This window comes from Lissotriton helveticus, chromosome 6, assembly GCF_964261635.1.
Source record: "Lissotriton helveticus chromosome 6, aLisHel1.1, whole genome shotgun sequence".
Taxonomy (NCBI): domain Eukaryota; kingdom Metazoa; phylum Chordata; class Amphibia; order Caudata; family Salamandridae; genus Lissotriton; species Lissotriton helveticus.
In genome coordinates, this window is record NC_136067.1 from 1524706062 (window position 1) to 1524730091 (window position 24030).

Here is a 24030-nt window from a genome sequence, read left to right on the forward strand (position 1 = left end):
AAAGGCCTACCAATGAAGTAAGTAATGTCCACTTTATTGCACCAGTCATCATAAATGTATCCCTAAGCTTCTTATCTTGTTACAGATGAACCACCATATGTACCATCAAACTATTTTGCATTTCCTAAATAGCAAATTTTAAGGAATAAATAGCAATTCTTTACCATTCCTAATTTGCAATGAGCAAATTGCTAATTGCAAATTACCCATTCATTTCCATGGGCTAGGAGGCTCATAGGAATGAAGGTTGCAATTTGCGATTAGCAATTACCTCATCACAAAAAATGGAATTTTTTCAAGCGTGCAGGGGTATCTCAAGAACACCCTGCTGCACCCCTGAAAAAGAAATTTGGGGGCATATGGCACACATACATGCCCTAAGGACATGTATGGGCGTCATATGGGACCTTTTGTTTTTTAGAAAAAAATGCTTTTTGAAAAGAATTCGCAAATTACCACAAACTAGAAGTTGGTGGTAGTTTCCAAATCCTTAATATCATTTTTTACATATTTTTTGTTTGATACATTGCATTTAAGGAATCGTAAAATTTGCAAATCCTTCAGTGCAATCGCAAAATAAGGAATAGCAAATTTTGAATTAAGGACATTTTAAGTCATTTCCATATGTGCAGTGTTTTGAAATTATGATTTGAAAATCGTTTTTGGGGAAAAGTAATGGTTTGCAAATTTATGACAAGGACATAATGGTGTATGCTTCTCTATAAGGCATTTCAGTGTCTCTGATGTCATTTTTCCCATATTACATTATAAGACCTTTCCCCATGGAGCACATTCCTTGTAAATATGCTCCCACCTGAGCATGGCGAATTTAGATTTTGACTGTTTGAGTCACATAACCATGTTAAAAGTGACCCAAAAAAATTGCAAACGTTTTAAAAAAACACATTCATGTGTCTTAAGGACATTTTAAGTCATTTCCCCATGGACAGTGTTTTCTAAGTGGCGCAAAAGAGGCATACACCTATCATAAATCTGTCCCTAGCATTTTAAATGATTAATTCAGGATGACAATAAGATGTGGCCTATCCAGAGGTTTGTTTAAGGTGAGGCCTACTCAGGATTGCAGATTAAAGTTACGCTTGATGAAGAATACAGAGGACATAATACATGTAAAGCTCTACCAATGAAGTAAGTGATGTCAACTTCATTGCGCCAGTCATCATAAATGTATCCCTAAGCTTCTTATCTTCTTAGACATCAACCGCCATATGTATCATATAACTATTTTGCATTTCCAAAATAGCGAATTTTAAGGAATAAATAGCGATTCTTTACCATTCCAAATTTGCGATGAGCAAATTGCTAATTGCAAATTACCCATTCATTTCCATGGGCTAGGAGGCTCATATAAATGAAGGTGCAATTTGCGATTAACAATTTGCTCATCGCAAATTAGGAATTTTTCCAAAGCTGCAGGGGTGTCTCAATAACATCCTGCTGCACCCCTGAAAAAGAAATTTGGGGGCATATGGCGCACATAAATTTTAACAACATACCTTTAGGGGGAGAGGTGTGGCGCCGCGGCCAGGGCGACTGACGCTGGAATCTGGGGATCACGGTTCGATCCCCGGCTCCGGCGGCACATTAGCCCAGCACCATGTGACTCTGGGCAATAGCTCGCTTAATCTTCCCGACGGCCCCCAGCGCCTAGAGACCCTTACGGGTGATTGTGCGCTTTACAAATGTGGACTTTACTTTACTTTACCTCAAAAACGATTTTCAAATCATAATTTCAAAACACTGCACATGGGAAAATTACTTAAAATGTCCTTAAGACACATAAAAGCGTTTTTTGATTGCCTTTGCAGCATGTTTGTATCACTTTTAACATGGCTATGTAACACAAACATTCAAAATCTAAATTTGCCATGCACAGGTGGGAGCATATTTACAAGCAATTTGCGCCACAGACAAAGGTCTTACACTAAAATGGGAAAAATAACATCAGGGACAGTCAATTGCCTTATAAAGAAGCATACACCATTATGTCCTTGTCATAAATTTAAAAACAATTCCTTTTCCCCAAAAACGATTTTCAAATCATAATTTCAAAACACTGCACATGGGAAAATGACTTAAAATGTCCTTAAGACACATGAAAGCGTTTTTTGATTGCTTTTCCAGCATGGTTGGGTCACTTTTAACATGGCTATGTAACACAAACATTTAAAATCTAAATTTACCATGCACAGGTGGGAGCATATTTACAAGCAATTTGCGCCACAGAGAAAAGTCTTACATTAAAATGGGAAAAATAACATCAGGGACAGTCAATTGCCTTATAAAGAAGCATACACCATTATGTCCTTGTCATAAATTTAAAAACAATTCCTTTACCTCAAAAACGATTTTCAAATCATAATTTCAAAACACTACACATGGGAAAATTACTTAAAATGTCCTTAAGACACATAAAAGCGTTTTTTGATTGCCTTTCCTGCATGGTTGGGTCACTTTTAACATGGCTATGTAACACAAACATTCAAAATCTAAATTTTCCATGCACAGGTGGGAGCATATTTACAAGCAATTTGCGCCACATAATTCATAATTTTCTCCTTAAAGCACACTATTCTCTATCTAAATTAAAGAAATATTTTCTCACCTTAGCAAATACTTTGAGTTTGAAAACAGTCTCAGAAACACACCAATTTGTCTTCAGCAGAGCAAAAGGTATGCACTCCAGAGTCTGCAGCTATCAAAAGCACAGAAATGCTGTAATTCTTCACACATATTTCTCATGTCACCCAATCAAAACTCTTCCCTCACTTTTTTTCAAATGAAAACCCTTCCCCCCTCTGCCCTTTCTGTCTTTTCTGCATGGCAACCACCTCTTGGAAGACTTCTGGTGTTTGCAAGTTCACACAACTTTGTTGCAATTGAACTCTGAACTCTCAGTGCACCTGCATATCCAGTGCATTCTTTCATTTAATGATTTTTTATTGACCATTCAAAATACATCTTTCAAAGAACACATCCGTGCACCCTAACTTTCTGTTTTCAGCAATCAAAATCCACCAATCACTGTTACTGCTTCATGAACACAGAAACTCCACAGTTTTTTTCATTTTAAACTCTCATTTTTTCAACTGCCATTTCATTGCCACACTTCATCTGACTGCAGGAGAATCTTCTCTCACCATGTTTTCTGTCTGGATTGTTGGACATAGTTATATTCACTGGGCTCAAAGGTACGTTGAAAACAGGAAATTACCTAACCTCAATTTACAAGATGTGGAAATTAAGTGGTTTGGCCACAGAAGATTAAAATGTCACCAATTGATACCATTGGTGAAAACCTTTATGCATTTGCCCAAACCTGACCTGTTAATTGTGCACTGTGGAGGTAATGACTTGGGCACTTTGACTGGTGTAGGTCTGGAAATGCTTTTAAAGGACACCTTTGAGCAATTGATGGCACTTTTTCCTCAGACTGCCTTGGTATATTCAAATATATGCCAAAGACAGAAATGGAGGTGGTCAAACCAATTTTGTCCACAAATTGAGAAGTCGAGGAAGCATGTAAACAAATCCGTTTCAGCTTACATGAGAGACCATGGAATGGGCTTCCTGTACAACAATAACTTGCGTTACTACATGCAAGATATCTACAGAGGAGATGGAGTTCACTTCTCAGATGAGGGCAACAGAGTTTTCACTCTGAATTTAAGAATGTGCATTGGTACCTACTTATAAGTACCTAAATGTACCATAAACCCAAAAGCTCTTCTCAGAGCTACCCTACATCTGATCACTCACAATTATTATTTTACTCTAACATTTTTCACTAATTTCCAACAAAGTACGCTCCCTGGGGCGCTACCCGGTACGCGAACCGGGAGCTAACCTCGCGAAATTTTTTTTTAAAATGTTTTTTTTTCGCACATATAAGCCTCCTCAGCCACCCTCAGAAAACCTAGGGGGTCAAGATAACTCTACCGTGCCCCCTTCTACCCATTCTGAACATTATTTGCCCTCCATCTTGTATCTTAATTCGACCGAAACACAAAATGGTGGACTCCCGGAACGCTTAAGGTTCGCGAACCGGGGCGCTCAACGGTTCGCGTACCGGGTCGCTCTCTGGGAAGCGCACCATCAAAAAAGGTGGGAAAGTAGTTCACAGAAAAGCCACTGGAGACAATTTCACCAAATATAGATTAGCTCATACTACATACCAATCCCTACCATTTTCACAAATTTGATTGGAATTCCATTTAGTCATTTAGCCTGTAGACCTCTCTAAATACCCTGAGGTAAATTACTTCACAAAACACATCTGAAGTGTTGGAATTGACAACCAATGAAAATGTTACTTTCATTTTCTATTCTTTTTTACCTGACATTTCATTGGTTATATACCTGAATATATATAAAGGAAGAGAAGAAAACACAGCCATTTTGACTACTACTTCTTGCTGTACATTTCAATAGTATTTTCACTAATTCCTTCAACTTCTTTCTAAAGGTAAGTTTTTATTTTTAAAACTGAAGTATATTGTGCACTATAAGTTAATATGGTAAAATTTTTCTGATAGATATATACTATCCCTCTGTAGTAGTTATAGATTTAGAGAGACTTCTCTGTTATAGTTATGGATGGAGTTAGGCTTCTCTTGTATAATTATGAATTTACTTACGTTAAATCACATACACTTTTTTATATTCCTACTTCCACTCTGATACTATACACTGCCCAAAGATAAATTCACTGATAAAAAATGCCTATCTAAAATTATTCCCAACATTGCCCTATCTCTACTAATATATATTTTTTTAATCCAAATTTCAGGCAAAATGGAAGGCGAAAACCAAGTTTCTTTTGAAATGGACCTGCAAGAGAGCAGCCAAGAATTGATTGATACAATTGATCAAATTGACATTGAATTTTTCGATGAAACTTGGGACAATGAACTACTGCAATGTGTACAAGCAGTAGATAACCTCCTTGCAAATGAGGACATTTTACACCCTCAGAGACTACAATGTATATTCCATGATAATTATGACATTTCTGACAATGAAATGTTAGAAAGTTTAATAAATTATGAAACACAATCACATTAAAAAAAATGCTTAAAAAATAAAGAAAATAAAAAATAATCAACAAAAACAACAATCAATTAACATACAGCATTTGAAAAGTCTATCATTCATTTTTCATTGCAGTACGCTGCCCAGAACGCTTCCCGGTTCGCGGACCGGGCGCTCCCCACGCAAAAAAAACAATTTTTTTTTTTTGTTTTTGTTGCCCCGCGGGGCCCTTTTAAAACCTCCACATTAAACCTAGGGGGTCAGGGAGGATCTAGTATGCCCCCTTATGGTCATTTTCGCCTTTGTTTTGGCCTCCTCTTGTCTCTCAATCCTACCGAGAGACAAGATGGCGGCCGCTCCGGACTGTTTAGAATGTTGACAGACACCGGAGAGCCAATCAGCTTAGCTACGCGAAGTTCCGGTACGCTTAAGGTCCGCGGACCGGAGCGCTGCCCGGAGCGCGCTTACAGATATATATCTTTTTTTAAACGTTAATTTCTCAAAATCCACTGGAGCACATATATTGAGACCTAGAAAAGGCACATCGGGCTACCAGTCCCTACAATTTTGCCAAGTTTCATGGAAATCCATTCAGCCGTTCGGGCTAAAAGTGAGGCCAACCACCCTATGGAAAACTCAATGTTAAAAACACGTTTTGGGACCCCCCTTTTTCTCGGCCCCCCCTGGACGAACACACCCCAAATTTTCAGGGGCTGCTCAGAAACTAAATGTTCCATTTTCCAGAAAATTTCATCCAATTCCGTCCACAAACGCCAAAGTTATTAGACATAGAATTTTCAAAAATCCCATAGGGAAAAAATCCTAACTATATATACCTACTGGCGACCGCCAGTAGGTAATATATATATATGTATATATATTACCTACTGGCGGTCGCCAGTAGGTATATATAGTTAGGATTTTTTCCCTATGGGTTTTTTGAAAATTCTATGTCTAATAACTTTGGCGTTTGTGGACGGAATTGGCTGAAATTTTCTGGAAAATGGCACATTTTGTTTCTGAGCAGCCCCTGGAAATTTGGGGGGAGTTGGTCCAGGGGGGGCCGAGAAAAAAGGGGGGTCCCAAAACGTGTTTTTAACATTGAGTTTTCCATAGGGCGGTTAGCCTCACTTTTAGCCCGAACGGCTGAATGGATTTGCACGAAACTTGGCAAAATTGTAGGGACTGGTAGCCCGATGTGCCTTTTGTACGTCTCAATATATGTGCTGCAGTGGATTTTGAGAAAATAACGTTCAAAAAAAGATATATATCTGTAAGCGCGGACCAGGCAGCGCCCCGGTACGCGTACTTGACGCGTAACGGAACTTCGCGTAGCGAAGTTGATTGGCTCTCCGGTGTCTGTCAACATTCTAAACAGTCCGGAGCGGCCGCCATCTTGTCTCTCGGTAGGATCGAGAGACAAGAGGAGGCAAAAGCGAAGGGGCAAATGACCATAAGGGGGCATAGTAGATCCTCCCTGACCCCCTAGGTTTGATGTGGAGGCTTTAAAGGGGCCCCGCTAAGCAAAAAAAAAAAATTTTTTTTTTGTTTTTTTTCGTGGTTAGCGCCCGGTACGCGAACCGGGAAGCGTTCTGGGGAGCGTATCACAATGAAAAATGAATGATAGACTTTTCAAATGCTGTATGTTAATTGATTGTTGGTTTTGTTGATTATTTTTTTTTTTTTTTAAGCTTTTTTTATTGTGTTTCATAATTTATTAAACTTTCTAACATTTCATTGTCAGAAATTTCATAATCATGGAATATAGATTGTAGTCTCTGAGGTTGTAAAATGTCCTCATTTGCAAGGAGGTTATCTACTGCTTGTACACATTGCAGTAGTTCTTGGTCCCAAGTTTCATCCATAAATTCAATCTCATTTGGATCAATGATTTCTGTGTTGGACTCTGGAAGGACAATTTCAAATGAAATGTTTTGTTCACTTTCCATTTTTCCTGAAATTTGCATAAAAAAAATATATATTAGTAGAGGTAGGGCACTGTTGGGATTAATTTTAGATAGGCAGTTTTTAACAGAGAATTTATCTTTGGGCAGTGTATAGTATCAGAGTGGAAGTAGGAATATAAAAAAGTGTATCTAAATTTATAAGTACTACAGAGGGATAGTATATAACTAACAGAAAAAGTTTGCCATATTAACTTAAAGTGCACAATATACTTCAGTTTTAAAAATAACAACTTACCTTTAAAAAGAAGTTGAAGTTATTAATGAAAATCCTAATGAAATGTACACCAGGAAGTAGTAGTCAAAATGGCTGTGTTTCCTTCTCTTCCTTTATATATATTCGGGTACATAACCAATCAAATGTGAGGTAAAAAAAGTAGAAAATGAAAGTAACATTTTAATTGGTTGTCAATTCCAACATTTCAGATGTGTTTTGTGAAGTAATTTACCTCACGGTATTTAGAGAGGTCTACAGGCTAAATGGCTAAATGGAATTCCAATCAAATTTGTGAAAATGGTAGGGATTGGTATGTAGTATGAGCTAATCTATATTTGGTGAAATTGTCTCCAGTGGCTTTTCTGTAAACTACTTTCCCACCTTTTTTGATGGTGCGCTTCCCAGGGAGCGACCCGGTACGCGAACCGTTGAGCGCCCCGGTTCGCGTACCTTAAGCGTTCCGGGAGTCCACCATTTTGTGTTTCGGTCGAATTAAGATACAAGATGGAGGGCAAATAATGTTCAGAATGGGTAGAAGGGGGCACGGTAGACTTATCTTGACCCCCTAGGTTTTCTGAGGGTGGCTGAGGAGGTTTATATGTGCGAAAAAAAAACATTTTTTTTAAAAATTTCGCGAGGTTAGCTCCCGGTACGCGTACCGGGAAGCGCCCCAGGGAGTGTACTTTGTTGAAAATTAGTGAAAAAAGTTAGAGTAAAATAATAATTGTGAGTGATTAGATGTAGGGTAGCTCTGAGAAGAGCTTTTGGGTTTATGGTACATTTTGGTACTTATAAGTAGGTACCAATGCACATTTTTAAATTCAGAGTGAAAACTCTGTTGCCCTCATCTGAGAAGTGAACTCCATCTCCTCTGTAGATATCTTGCATGTAGTAACGCAAGTTATTGTTGTACAGGGAGCCCATTCCATGGTCTCTCATGTAAGCTGAAACAGATTTGTTTACATGCTTCCTCGACTTCTCAATTTGTGGACAAAATTGGTTTGACCACCTCCATTTCTGTCTTTGGCATATATTTGAATATACCAAGGCAGTCTGAGGAAAAAGTGCCATTAATTGCTCAAAGGTGTCCTTTAAAAGCATTTCCAGACCTACACCAGTCAAAGTGCCCAAGTCATTACCTCCACAGTGCACAATTAACAGGTCAGGTTTTGGCAAATGCATAAAGGTTTTCACCAATGGTATCAATTGGTGACATTTTAATCCTCTGTGGCCAAACCACTTAATTTCCACATCTTGTAAATTGAGGTTAGGTAAATTCCTGCTTTCAACGTACCTTTGAGCCCAGTGAATATAACTATGACCAACAATCCAGACAGAAAACATGGTGAGAGAAGGTTCTCCTGCAGTCAGATGAAGTGTGGCAATGAAATGGCAGTAGAAAAAATGAGAGTGTAAAATGAAAAAAACTGTGGAGTTTCTGTGTTCATGAAGCAGTAACAGTGATTGGTGGATTTTGATTGCTGAAAACAGAAAGTTAGGGTGCACGGATGTGTTCTTTGAAAGATGTATTTTGAATGGTCAATAAAAAATCATTAAATGAAAGAATGCACTGGATATGCAGGTGCACTGAGAGTTCAGAGTTCAATTGCAACATTGTTGTGTCAACTTGCAAACACCAGATTTTTTCCAAGAGGTGGTTGCTATGGAAAATAGGCAGAAAGGGCAGAGGGGGAAGGGTTTTCATTTGAAAAAAAGTGAGGGAAGAGTTTTGATTGGGTGACATGAGAAATATGTGTGAAGAATTACACCATTTCTGTGCTTTTGATAGCTGCAGACTCTGGAGTGCATACCTTTTGCTCTGCTGAAGACAAATTGGTGTGTTTCTTAGACTGTTTTCAAACTCAAAGTATTTGCTAAGGTGAGAAAATATTTCTTTACTTTAGATAGAGAATAGTGTGCTTTAAGGAGAAAATTATGATTTATGTGGCGCAAATTGCTTGTAAATATGCTCTCACATGTGCATGGAAAATTTTGATTTTGAATGTTAGTGTTATATAGCCATGTTAAAAGTGACGCAACCATGCTGGAAAGCCAATCAAAAAATGATTTCATGTGTTTTAATGACATTTTAAGTCATTTTCTGATGTGCAGTGTTTAGAAATTATGATTTGAAAATCGTTTTTGTGGAAAAGGAATTGTTTTTAAATTCATGACAAGGATATAATGGTGTATGGTTCTTTATAAGAAATTGACTGTCCTTGATGTTATTTTTCTCATTTTAGTGTAAGACCTTTCTCTGTGGCGCAAATTGCTTGTAAATATGCTCTCACATGTGCATGGAAAATTTAGATTTTGAATGTTTGTGTTAAATAGCCATGTTAAAAGTGACCAAACCATGCTGGGAAGGCAATCAAAAAACGCTTTCATGTGTTTTAATGACATTTTAAGTCATTTTCCCATGTGCAGTGTTTAGAAATTATGGTTTTAAAATCGTTTTTGGGGAAAAGGAATTGTTTATAAAATCATGACAAGGACATAATGGTGTATGGTTCTTTATAAGGCAATTGACTGTTCCTGATGTTATTTTTCTCATTTTAGTGTAAGACCTTTCTCTGTGGCGCAAATTGCTTGTAAATATGCTCTTACATGTGCATGAAAATTTTAATTATAAATGTTTGTGTTACATAGCCATGATAAAAGTGAACCAACCATGCAGGAAAGCCAATCAAAAAACGCTTTCATGTTTTTCAATGACATTTTAAGTCATTTTCTCATGTGCAGTTTTTTGAAATTATGATTTGAAAATCGTTTTTGGGAAAAAGGAATTGTTTTTAAATTCATGAGAAGGACATAATGGTGTATGGTTCTTTATAAGGCAATTGACTGTCCCTGATGTTATTTTTCTCATTTTAATGTCAGACCTTTCTTTGTGGCGCAAATTGCTTGTAAATATGCTCCCACCTGTACATGGAAAATTTTGATTTTGAATGTTTATGTTACATAGCCATGTTAAAAGTGACCCTACCATGCAGGAAAGCCAATCAAAAAACGCTTTTATGTGTCTTAAGGACAATTTAAGTAATTTTCCCATGTGTAGTGTTTTGAAGTTATGATTTGAAAATCGTTTTTGAGGTAAAGGAATGTTGTTAAAATTTATGTTCGCCATATGCCCCCAAATTTCTTTTTCAGGGTTGCAGCAGGGTGTTCTTGAGACACCCCTGCACCTTTGGAATAAATTCCTAATTTGTGATGAGCAAATTGTTAATCGCAAATTGCACCTTCATTTATATGAGCCTCCTAGCCCATGGAAATGAATGGGTAATTTGCAATTAGCAATTTTCTCAAACAAATTTGGAATGGTAAAGAATCGCTATTTATTCCTTAAAATTCGCTTTTTTGGAAATGCAAAATAGTTATATGATACATATGGCGGTTGATGTCTAACAAGATAAGAAGCTTATGGATACATTTATGATGACTGGTGCAATGAAGTAGAAATCACTTACTTCATTGGTAGGCCTTTACAATAAATTATCTCCTCTGTATTCTTCATCAAGCGTAACTTTAATCTGCAATCCTGAGTAGGCCTCACCTTAAACAAACCTCTGGATAGGCCACATCTTATTGTCATCCTGATTTAATCATTTATAATGCTAGGGACAGATTTATGATAGGTGTATACCCCTTTTGTGCCACTTAGAAAACATTGTCCATGGGGAAATGACTTAAAATGTCATTAAGACACATGAATGTTTTTTTTTAAAACGTTTGCAATTTTTTTGGGTCACTTTCAACATGGCTATGTGTCTGAAACAGTCAAAATCTAAATTTGCAATGCACAGGTGGGAGCATATTTACAAGGAATGTGCTTCATGGGGAAAGGTCTTATAATGTAATATGGGAAAAATGACATTAGAGATACTGAAATGCCTTATAGAGAAGCATACACCATTATGTCCTTGTCATAAATTTGCAAACCATTACTTTTCCCCAAAAACGATTTTCAAATTATATTTTGAAAACACTGCACATGTGGAAATTACTTAAAATGTCAATAATTCAAAATTTGTGATTCCTTAAATGCAATGTATCAAAAAAATATATGTAAAAAATGATATTAAGGATTTGGAAACTACCACCAACTTCTAGTTTGTGGTAATTTGCGAATTCTTTTCAAAAAGCATTTAAAAAAAAAAAAAAAAAAAGGTCCCATATGACGCCCATACATGCCATTAGGGCATGTAGGTGTGCCATGTGCTCCCAAATTTCTTTTTCAGGGGTGCAGCAGGGTGTTCTTGAGATACCCCTGCACGCTTGAAAAAAATCCTATTTTGTGATGAGCTAATTGCTAATCACAACTTGCAACATTAATTCCTATGAGCCTCCTAGCCTATGGAAATGAATGGGTAATTTGCAATTAGCAATTTGCTCATTGCAAATTAGGAATAGTAAAGAATCGCTATTTATTCCTTAAAATTTGCTATTTATAATATGTAAAATATTTTGATGATACATATGGCAGTTCATCTGTAACAAGATAAGAAGCTTAGGGATAGATTTATGATGAGTGGCGCATCACCAGGGATGTGACAGTCATCCTGCGCCACTGTTCCGCCACCCATGTTGTGCTGCATTTACAATGCGGCGCAGCATGGGGCAAAAACGGCACAGATGCGTGACGCATCTGTGCCGTAAAGGTGGCGCATTGCTGGAGTTGTATCGTAAGTGCGATGCAGCTCCAGCAAGGCTCAGGGGTGCCCCATCTATACAATGCTGCGTCAAGACCTATGCCAGCTTCAAGCAGGCGCAGGGTTTTGAAGCAGCTTTCTCCTATCTGATTGTAAATGCGGCACACCATGGGTGGTAAAGCAGTGGTGCACATTAACTGGTGCATGCCTGGGGATGTGCCATTTAATATAAATCTGCACTTTAACATTTGAGTATGTGCAGGGGACACAGAGTCGTTGAGGCTTATCCAAGGTTAAGAACAGATGAGTCCTGTTCAGTGAAAAATTAGACATAGGCTTCACCTGCTCAGCATCGCTGGACATGGCTAAATAATAGCTGCAAAATGTTACTCTTGTTAAATAATTTTACTATTATAATCTGTGAGATTTGTCTCTTACTCTGCAACATCTCATTGTTGTTATCTTTATTTAAAGATAAAGACAACCTCAACATGAGCGACAATCTGCAATCAGTTGATTTTGACCTCATCATTGAACTTGTAATTGAAACATCAGTGGATGTTGATCCATTGGATGATTTAAATCCTGAGGATGAAGAAGAGCGTGATGAGGATGCAGATTTGTCCGAATTATATGATATAGGATGGGAAGCTGACCTGCTTGAGCCTTTGGAATTATAAACATTTATTTTTAAAATTTATAATCAATAAAAAGTAAAAAGGTAAACCGTTTAATTTAAAAATAAAGACACCTTCAAAAACAGGTTATGTGTAGTGTCTTCAATAAAATATTAAAATATGCTCATAAAATTAGATCAGATTCACATATAAAATAGCATAGGTGACATAAATATAAATGTCATTTTTTTTCTGGTATTTCTGTATTGTAAATTTGACTAAAAAAATCTTCTATTTAAAATGTCAAGTAGTGTGTTAAGTTTTTGATCACTGTTATTGTTTTATGATAGGTGTATACCTCTTTTGTGCCACTTAGAAAACATTGTCCATGGGGAAATGACTTAAAATGTCATTAAGACACATGAATGTTTTTTTTTAAAACGTTTGCAATTTTTTTGGGTCACTTTCAACATGGCTATGTGTCTGAAACAGTCAAAATCTAAATTTGCAATGCACAGGTGGGAGCATATTTACAAGGAATGTGCTTCATGGGGAAAGGTCTTATAATGTAATATGGGAAAAATGACATTAGAGATACTGAAATGCCTTATAGAGAAGCATACACCATTATGTCCTTGTCATAAATTTGCAAACCATTACTTTTCCCAAAAAATGGCAATGACTAAAAAATCTTCAAATTAAATTGTCAAGTAGTGTGTTATGTTTTTGATCACTATTACTGATTTACTGTTTGATAATAATGTTTAATAACATTTTTTATTATATTTTTCCTCAGATTCAACTGCAGATCATTTCAAGATTTAAATATGCCTACAAAAATAAGAGAGATAAAGGCTGCAAAACGTCAAAGACAGCAGGAGAAAAAAAAAACGCAGCAGTCCTCTAACAAAAAGATTTCTCAAGCCATGAAGAAAGCACCGGGTAAGAGCTCTAAATATTTCATAAGAAATATTTCTAATAAAAAAAATATTAGTACAGAAAATGTTTCAATCCATAACATGACAAGTAAATCAAATGGAAAGAAAAGGACAAATGAAAATGTTACTGCTAGAGCAAGAGATAAATCTGTGCATGATAGTAGAAGGAAACAACAGTTTAGGGAGATTCGTAAACGAATGTTCCGTAACAGGATAATTGGCAATTTGTTAAAAAATATTAAGAAAGGTCAACAGAAATTAGTTTTTTATAGGAGAAAAAAAAAAGTTGAGAAAGTTATTGATCAGGCTTTTGAAATTAAACGTAAGTTATTTATTTTGATAATCAATAGAATTAGGAAGCTAAACAAGGCAATTTTTGATTTGAAAAGAAATAGTAGATGGAAGAGAATAGTTAATCGTAGTAATTTTTGTGAAGTTTTTTCTGGAGAATGGATACATAGTTCAAGCTGTGAGGCATTTTTTAATGAAGAGAGTTATTTCCAGGATAATGATTTGGTGCATGCAGTTGACATCAGTGGTCGTGCTTATGAAGTGAAAGATGGTTGTCCAGTTGAAAAAGAAAAAGTTGTGACAACAGAGGCAGAAGAGTTGTTAGGTAATGAGGTTTTAGGAAGACGTGCTAAGGGTCCTGTGTACACCTGGAAGTGTAGTAGTATTTGCAGTGTGCGACAGGATTCCATCAATTTGCTTTGTGATTTTGTACGGACATTTAACAAGAAAAGTTTGAAGCAGAAAATAAGGTTGTTGCAAGAATTAGATCCTTGCAGAGTGAGAGAAGTGACAGGTTTGCATGGTCATTCACTGGCTTGTCTTTCCAGGAGAGTATGCCAGAGTGTTTTTCATCATTTCAGGATGCTAGCAGTGCATCATAACAAAGTGAGGAAGTTAGTTAGACTGTTGTATTATGCTAAGAGTCCAGCAATTATGCTGAAACAATTATGCGCTGCTCTTTTGCATGGTTCTGAAATAGATGTGAAGAATATATGTGAAGAAATTGAGTTTTGTTACTTTGGAAGTAAAGAGGAGAATGTTGAAATTGAGCAAGAAGTAGAGGGTCATTTGGAAGATAGTGTACAGGTTTCCAGTACAGATAATTTCCAGAGGGAAATTGCGACGTTTGACATGAAATCAAGTGAGAGGCCTAATTTCACTTGTGTGTGTTGTAGACGCACTTATTATAAGAATCAGACTAAGTTAGTGGATTTATATGCAAAAAGTGAAAGGGAAAATAATAGTGAATGGAAGGATTTTGCAACATACTTGATGGTAGAAAATTGTTTTGATTTGGGATTGGATCAACGTGTGTGTACTTATTGTTGTAACAAATTAAAACAAAACCAGATGCCTGCTAGAGCAGTTCATAATAATCTGGAATTGGTTGAGATTCCTTCTGAATTGAAGGACTTAAATACTTATGAATCTATTTTGATTCAAAGTATCCATCCCTTTCAGGCTATTGTAAGAATGGAGCCAAAGACAGGGAAATTGCCTCCATCAGATTTACAGAGAGGATTAAAGGGAAGAGTTGTTTATTTGCCTCTAGATTTCAAGAAAAACATTAACACAATTGGAGTAGAAAAAGTGGAAGAGGAACCTCTGGTTATATTAGTTAATGGGGTTCCGACAAAGAATAAGAAAATATGGCAAGATTTAGTAGATGTTAGGAAAGTTAAAAAGGCAACATTGTATTTGAAAAAAAATAATAAATACTATAAGAATGTATATGTTGCAGAAGAGGAAGTAAGTGAGGAAGAGGATAGCGATTTGTGTGCTGGTCAAATTGAGAAAGTAGAACCCTCTACTAGTGAGGAAATATATGAACATTATAGTGTTCATCCTTTGCATTCAAAGGAAGTCATGGGGAATGCTATTGAGTTGTTTCAAATGAAACAAGCCAAAGGGAGTCCCATTAGTGTTTGGGAGGAAAGTTTGGAAGCTCGGTGTTTCCCACAGCTTTTTCCAACAGGTCAGGGAGGAAGATATGATGAGCGACCTCATCAAATTCCTGCTTCTGAATACCGGACTTTGCGATTGTATGCAGGAGATGCTAGGTTTCGACAATGCATTCCTTATTTGTTTCATCTCCTGTTTGAAAGCGATCTGTCTGGACTGTCATATGCAGTGAACCACATCTTGAAAAGTGGTATACACATGCAAAACATCTCGGCAAGTGATTTTATGGATAAAGTGAATGTCCAAGATAGTATTTTGGATTCTCACCTGATTAATCTCATGGCGTGTCAGCGTGGTACTAATGAGTACTGGTACCGTCGTCATGGTGATTTAAAATGTATGCTGAGGAACTTAGGTACTCCCACATGGTTCCTCACTCTGAGTTGTGCCGAGTATGGCTGGGAAGACTTACTTCAATTTCTACGAGAGGCAAATGCTAACGTAGAAAACATCGAATTCAAGACACCCGGAGAACTGTGCTCTTTGGATCCAGTCAATGTATGTAGGTACTTCAATCATAGATTTGAAGCTATGATGTCTTTCATCATGAATAAGAAGAATCCACCTCTTGGAGAGGTGTTGGATTTCTTCTGGAGAAAGGAGTACCAAGCAAGAGGTGCTCCTCATATACATATGTTGCTGTGGATCAAGGATGCACCTAAATTTGGAACGGATCCAGAAGACTCAGTGATGAGTTTCATCCAACAGTATTCTACGTGTGCTGTTCCAAACGCAAAGGAGAAGAAAAGCCTAAGAGAAAAAGTTCTGCGTTTCCAAAGCCATCGATGTGGAAAGTACTGCCGTCGTAAATTCCGAAACAAAGACAAGTACTACACCAAATGTCGTTTCGGCTTTCCACGACCGGTGATTTCTAAAGGAAGAGTAAACAGTTTGATGTCTTCGCTGCGACATAATGTGATGAAGAAATCACCTAAAAACACTTACAATTTGAAGAGGAACGAAGAGTCCAAGTACATCAACGACTACAACCCGGTGATTTTGTCCATGTGGAATGCTAACATGGATATACAGTTTGTGGCTGATAACTGTATGGCTGTGGCTCGGTATGTGACGTCTTACATCACCAAAAAAGAGAAGACAGAATTGAAGGATATGTGGGAGGACATTTCCCATGAAAAGAGCCTCAGCAAGAAGTTGTACAGTTTCAGTCTGAAGATGTTGTCGCATCGAGAAATCGGAGCGTACGAATGTTCTGACCGGTTGTCTTCAGCAAGTCTCTATGCCAAGTCCAGGAGTATCGTTTGGGCGAGTCTTGGTCTTGCTGCAACGCGTAATCGAGTTCTCAAACCTGTGCGGGAAATTGAGTATTTGGCGGAAAAGGAGCCAAACAGTACCGACATTTTGAAGACAAACATGTTGGATACATATTATCCAAATCGAAGCAGTCACCTAGAGAATGTTTGTCTGTATGAGGTTCTGCAAAATTACATGTTCAAGAGGAACATCAAAGAAGATACTGAGAAAGGACTGTATGCTGTAATAGGAAGTGAGGGATGTCTGGTCAAGCAAAGAAAATGCCACTTGATAAACCATCGAAAATTGAGTGGCGAATCTCCTGAAAAAAAGGAGTTTTTCTATTTAGCACTTTTGCAACTTTTCAAGCCTTGGCGTGCAGAAGAGGAACTGCTTGGAGATTTCCTCTGTTACGAAGACTCTTTCAATGCCGCCAAGGAGACCATAGAATGTCCTGCTTTTCCCAAATATGTAGAAATGTTGAATGCGGAAATTGAGCAGGAAGCAATGATTGCAGCCGAGATTGCCAGAGACAGTTCTCAGGACAGTCAGAGTTCTGCTTCATTGAGTCAGGATCCACTAGGAGGACCTCTTATTGAAAATGAAGCTGCCACTGCTATGAATGAGGTGGAAAGAGCCATGGCACATGCTCAAGAGGATGCGGTTAACTTAGAAGAGTTGGAAAGGCAACTCAACGTTGAGCAGAGGAAAATATATGACGAAGTTACCATGCAAATTGATCATGGATTAAGTCATGATAAGAAAGAGTGCTCATGTACGTCGTTGAAGCCTGTCCGACTGTACGTGAGTGGAGAAGCAGGAACTGGAAAAAGTTTCCTCATTAAAGCAATTTCATGCTATTTGCAGGAAAGGACAGAGTCATCGCTGTCTTGTGTTGTCACTGCTCCAACTGGACTGGCAGCACATAATATTAAAGGGATTACTTTACATCGTTTACTGATGCTGCCAGTGGAGCATGACAATAAATTAGAATATCACAAGCTATCTGGAGATGCTTGTTTTGAAGTTTCAAGAATCTTGAGGAAAATGAAACTTCTTATCATTGACGAAGTAAGCATGGTTTCCAATGTCATGCTTGCCTTTGTGCATTTGAGGATGCAAGAAGTTCTCAAAACAGAGTATGATGTGTTATTTGGTGGCAAACACATCATTGTTTTCGGAGATCTTCTGCAGCTGACACCAGTGAAAGGGCAACCTGTGTTCAAAATGCTCACGCATGAAGATACCAGGAAGTGCCTAGGCAGCATTGGCAACGTCAATATATGGTTAAACTTCAATTATGCTGAACTGCATGAAAATATGCGTCAGGCAAAGGATGAAGTTTACAAGACTATTCTACAAGATGTTAGAATTGGAAAAGTGACCGAGCATGGGAAAGAAGCTTTACATGCACGATTACTGTCAAATTTATATCCAGAACAAGATGTTGTGCCTGAGAATATTTTTCAGAAAATTACTGAGAAGAAATCTGGAATATGTTTGATGCCAACTCTTGCAGAATGTGCCAAATTTAACAACAAAATGTTGCATTTAGAAAAGCAAGAGATTGTGAAAGTGGAAGCTATTGATAGAGTAGAGCATATGGGATCAACAATTATTTTGTCTGAGAATCTGAAAACAAAATTGGATTCATTAGAGAAGAGTATATCTAAAACTGCAGGTTTTGAAAAGACTCTGAATGTGTGCTTGAACTGCCGTATAATTTTAAGAAGGAATTTACATGTTGAAAGAGGTCTGGTAAATGGATCAATGGGTAATGTTGTTGATTTTGTGAAATACAGAAATAGAGATGGAATTGAATTTTTAAAAATTAAATTTGCTGGCATTGAGGAAGTACAGCTAATTGCTCATTGTTCTGCTAGATTTTTGCTTGTAAAAGACTTATATGTTCGCCGTAAGCAGTTCCCTGTTTGCTTGGCATATGCGGTGACAATTCATAAATCGCAAGGTTTAAGTGTAGACACTGCATTGGTGAATATTGGCAGTTCTGTGTTCAAGGAGGGTATGGCATATGTGGCATTGTCACGAGTTAGAACTTTATCGGGATTGTACTTGATTGAGTGTGATGTCAGAAACATTTGTGCAGATCTAGATTGTGTTAAGGAATACAATAGGTTAAGAAGAGAGTATGCGCCACATTTGCCTCAGTTTCCTTTGTTTGAGAAACGTCTGGTAGGCCGGAAACAAAGAAATGAGAACAATACTGGGGAGTTTGTAGCAAAAAGACAAAAAGTGAATGAACCTAAAATTACAAGCAGAAACAAAGAGGATTCTGTTGAAGATGTTGTTGGTTTTCAGTTTGAAAACAGCTCTGGTGTCAACTGCTATGCTAATGTAGTAATTAATGTTTTGTTTTCTCTAAAAAATGTAAAAGAAGAGATTGTGGTCAATTCTGATCAAAGATTTTGCAGTTTGTTAAATTCTGTGTTAGAGAAATGTACCACTGATAGAAGAAACATAGAAAGTGTGTCTGAAATTAGAAATCTGTTAGATAGATGTTCAGGCCAAACACAATTCTCTCAAAATATTCAGCAAGATTGTCAGGAGTTTTTAATGTATATGCTTGATGTATTACATGCTGAAGGTGTAGATGTAGATCAGCTGTTTGGGCTTTCTTATCAATGGCAGCATGACTGCGAGAACTGTATGGTATCAAGTACTACTAGTGTAGACTCAGAAAGATTTATATATTTAACTTTGCCAGACAGTAAATCAGTCTCCTTTAATAAGCTAGTAAAAGCTGCTAATCACAACATGGAGTGTAGCCAATGTAAATCTGAAATGATGTCCACATTATTTATACGAACATATGGCCAGTACGTCATTTTAATGTTCCAACGATGTAGGCCTGATGGAACAAAATTGACAACTTTAATAAAAAAATTTGTAGCTTCGCAGTTGTCAATATCAGGAAGGACTTTTGTAACTACAGCAATTATATATCATGACGGCCCTTCAATATCATCAGGACATTACACAGCTTATTTAAAGTCTAGAAATGGCTGGTCATTCTGCAATGATTCTGTTTTAATTTTCACCAAAAAATTGCTGTATGACCTTAAAAACTCTTACCTGGTGTTTTTAAAACCAAAATTTTAGGAAAATAATCTCGGGATATGATCTGTGGAATTTCAAGAAGTTCTAATGGCTCCTACACAATTTGGCCTTGAGGATAAGTGTAGTTCAGAGACATAACTTCTAATCATAGGATTGGACATCATGGAGATGTATGTGCACTTTAAATGAGTTCAGAAAAACTGTTTCTTTTCATAAGCTAATTGAAGCAGCCAATCAAAACATGGAGTAGAGGGAATGTAAGTCTGCAATGCTGTCTACTGTTTTACATTGCTTTGTGATTAAAAGTGATGTAGAGAATTAAATAATTGTAGTACTCATAGAGGTAGTGTAAGTCTGCTTCATATTAAGCAGTATCAGTGTCATAGGAAATGTAGAACATGACTGAGCAAGAAGGGGAAGATATTACTATTCCAGGATTGTGAAAATGATCTTCAACATTTTAATTCTGAAAGTTGCGGAAATGCCAAATGATGGGATTGGCTTACAAGAAATCCAAGAGTTATAAATATCTCTGACTAGATTTGGCCTTGTGGAAAATAGTGGTAGAGAGCAAGAAGTCATTTATTGCATGTAACGTGTTTTTAAAAACGATGGAGGTTTTCTTTCAGAAAGTGGCGGGCTGAAAGTAATAACAGCACAAAAGAGTGTAAGCTGTTCATAGGACATCCTTGGACGTCATGGAAAGTAAGTTAACTTTAAGGAGTTCTGAATTTTAATTTCTGATGTTGTATGGGTTTTTTAAACACAATCATTTTGATTGTGTTTTTTTTTCCCCGCTGTTACATGATGAATACCTTCAAGTCACTGTTTTTAGTGAATTTTGATACATTCTGAGAACAGCAAAAATAAACCATTTAACATGTATAATTAATTCTGTACTGTTTGCATTTATGATGTATATGTAGAACTGTGTAGGAGGCATGGAGAAGGTGAGTTTTCTGTAAGTGTTAAATTTATTGTATGCAGTGCTGCACTTCTACGTATTCTTTCATATGCTGGACTACATCTGCACAATGAGATACCTAAGCAAAGGAAACACAAGTGATGTGATTGTGAAATGAGCAAAATAAATTGCACATATTTCAATTACATCACCTGTGTTTCCTATCATTACGAATCACATTGTGCAGATCAAGTTTAGGTCTGTCCAGGGAAACATAGGAGGTTTCTACTTTGTTGAAGAGTGCAGTGGACATGACTCACTTCATTAGTAGACTTTCACAGATATTATCTCCTCTGTACACTTCAACAAGTGTAAATCTCATCTTGAACTCTGAGTAGGCCTCACCTCAAACAAATCTCTGGATAGGAGACATGTTATTGGCATACTGAAGCGACACTTTTCTGAAACAAGAGCAATGCAAAAGATGCACCATGTTTTAAGATAGGCCTCACTTCATCTGCATCAAGATACTGTTAGTTTAAAATGTATATCTTTAGGATTGTGTAGAGGACCTGGAGAAGCAGAAGCTTCTGTCAGTGTCAAAGTTGTTGAAAAACTATTTGTCCTTCAATATTTTCCCTTGTCTTTTGTAATTTTTAAATACATATTTTAATTTTTTTCAAATGTTGGTTCTCTCTTTCACAGATTGAAAGTATAGAAATAAAATGTGATTAATTTAACGGCAATTACAAGGTAAATAGTTGTACTCTTTTCGTTACATTTCTATCACATTCACCTACTATTAGATCCACTGCTTCACTTCTTTAATCCTCAGTTTCCTGCCTTTGCTACTTTCCTCATTCCTTTCTCTATTACCTATTTACTCAACTCCTTCCACTCTTTTTCTCAGTCCCTCTGTTCTCATAGTTCCTCAGTCTTGTTCACTCACTCCATCTCTATTACTCTTAGTGTCTGTGAATTACTTTCCCAACTTTTTTTTTTTTTGGACCGCTTCCCGGGAAGTTGCCCGGTTCGCAAACCAGCAGCGTTATGGCAGTCCACCATTTTGTGTTTCGGTCGAATCAAGATACAAGATGGAGGGCAAATAATGTTCAGAATGGGTAGAAGGGGGCACGGTAGATGTATCTTGACCCCCTTGGTTTTCTGAGGGTGGCTGAGGAGGACCATAGTTCTTCACTCTTGTTCACTCTCTCTGTTTCTATTAATGTCACTGTTTATGACTGATCAAAAAAATGTTTTTTAAAAAAGAACAGTAACTATAAGGGAAGGAAATAGACAGTTATGTTAAAAGAAAGACAGCTATAGGGAGTAAACTAAGGATACTGTTACCCACAATCCACTGCTGTTGATGTTACTGACCATGTCATGAATGATGTAATATGTGACATCATCAGCAGTGGATTGTAGGTAACAGTATCCTTAGTTTACTCCCTAGAGCTGTCTTTCTTTTAACATAACTGTCTGTTTGCTTACCTTATACTTACTGTTCTTTTTTTGTAAAAATATTTTTTTTGGTTAGCTTCCGGTACGCGTACCGGGTAGCGCTCCGGGAGCGAACTAAGAGAAATAGAGGTTGGCAGAGTTCCAAATATTCTACCAATTTTTTTATAATGGGGAGTTAGTTCTGAAAAGAACTTTTTTTTTATGTTTTTGTTGTTTTATATTTTTTTTAGTATTTTTTGAACATTTTTTTACTTTTTTTGTATTTTCTGAACGTTTTTAAAATTTTTTTGGTTTTTTTTTGGGGGGGGGAAACAAAAACGATCCATTATAAAGGGCTCAACAGGAGCAAAAAAAAAAAAAAAAGAATTTATTTTTTGGTGCGTCTCGTACAAACATTAATATGATTTTGAATTGCTCGCAAAATCAAAGTGATGCTACTTTCTCTGTAGCAGATGAAAGTGCCACATTCCACGCACACTTGCTTTACGTGCCCAAACAACATTTGGATGTTTGCGATCATCTCCCTCGCCTCTGGTCCCGACACCTCTGGAACCACCGATCTTCTTGCCATTGGGAGGGGATTTTGTTGTTCGTCACGTAGCTGGGCAGCACTATAATTATTTGGGTGCCACCTACTCATATGCCGATGCATAGTATGATTGCCATAACTGTATTTTTTATCAGTGCCCCTTGACAATCTATCGCCGCATATGCGGCAAAACACGTAACGTGCATTGACTTTCTTTTGCCCCTCAGGAATTCTGTAGAATTGCCAGATATAATTCTCCTTCCGATTGTACCTCCTGGGCTCCTCTGGCAAAAACTCATGCTCTTCCTCCTCTTCCTCCTCTTCCTGTTCTTCCTCTTCTTGCAAAATTACTTCTGCAGGTGGTCCTCTCTTTCTTGGATTTGGTGGAGGTGGTGGGCTAGCACCAGCTGAAGCTACTAATGAAGCCATCACAAAGTATCAATAAAGGGTCTTTCTCTCACCAAGATGAAAGTCAGAGTGATGAAAGAAGGAGGGGTTTTCATCATTTGGGAAAAACAAAAGTTCTAAACCAATGAAAAGTGTCCATTTTAGATCACATGACCTTGTATTACATCATTAGGAAACCAAAAGTGAAATGAACCAATGAAAAGTGTTATTACCGAGTCACATGACCTGCTATGTTTACATTACGCGGTCGGCGCCGCGCATCGCTTCCGGTTCGCGTACCGGTGCGCTTCCGGGTACGCTAACGTAGCACGTAATATGACGTATTACGCGAGAACGCGAAACGTCATGCTGACGCGAAGCGTCGCGATGTTGTTTTGTAACGCGAGAGGTGCGCAAAAGGAACGTTTACCAGTTCGCGTACCGGGTCGCGCCTCCGGATTGAGCTAACGGGAAGCTAACCGGTACGCGTACTGGGAGCGAAACAAAAAAAAATAAAAAAAAAATTGTATAAAAAACATGTAAAAAATATTTTTCTTTTTAAAGAATAATACATTGTAAAGGTTTTGATATTAGCTATTAAAAAACCAATGAAATTCACTGAAAAAACCATAGGTTATACACCATATATAGTTAGGAATTAGCATTTAAAAAACCTTATTTTACTCACACAAAACCAATGAAATTCCATATATAGTTAGTTGTACTAACTATATATCACGCACCCGCAATCCACTGCTGATGATGTCACATATTACATCATTCATGACATGGTCAGTGACATCACTGATGACATCACTGATGACATCTCAAATGACATCACTGATGACATCACTGATGACATCTCAAATGACATCACTGATGACATCACTGATGACAACATCCAGTGACTGTATTTTTCTGTAAAGTTAAAATATGTCTTACATATTTATGAATGAGTCGATGTATAAGTGTCTGGACGAAGGATTTAGTAGGTGCATGACTG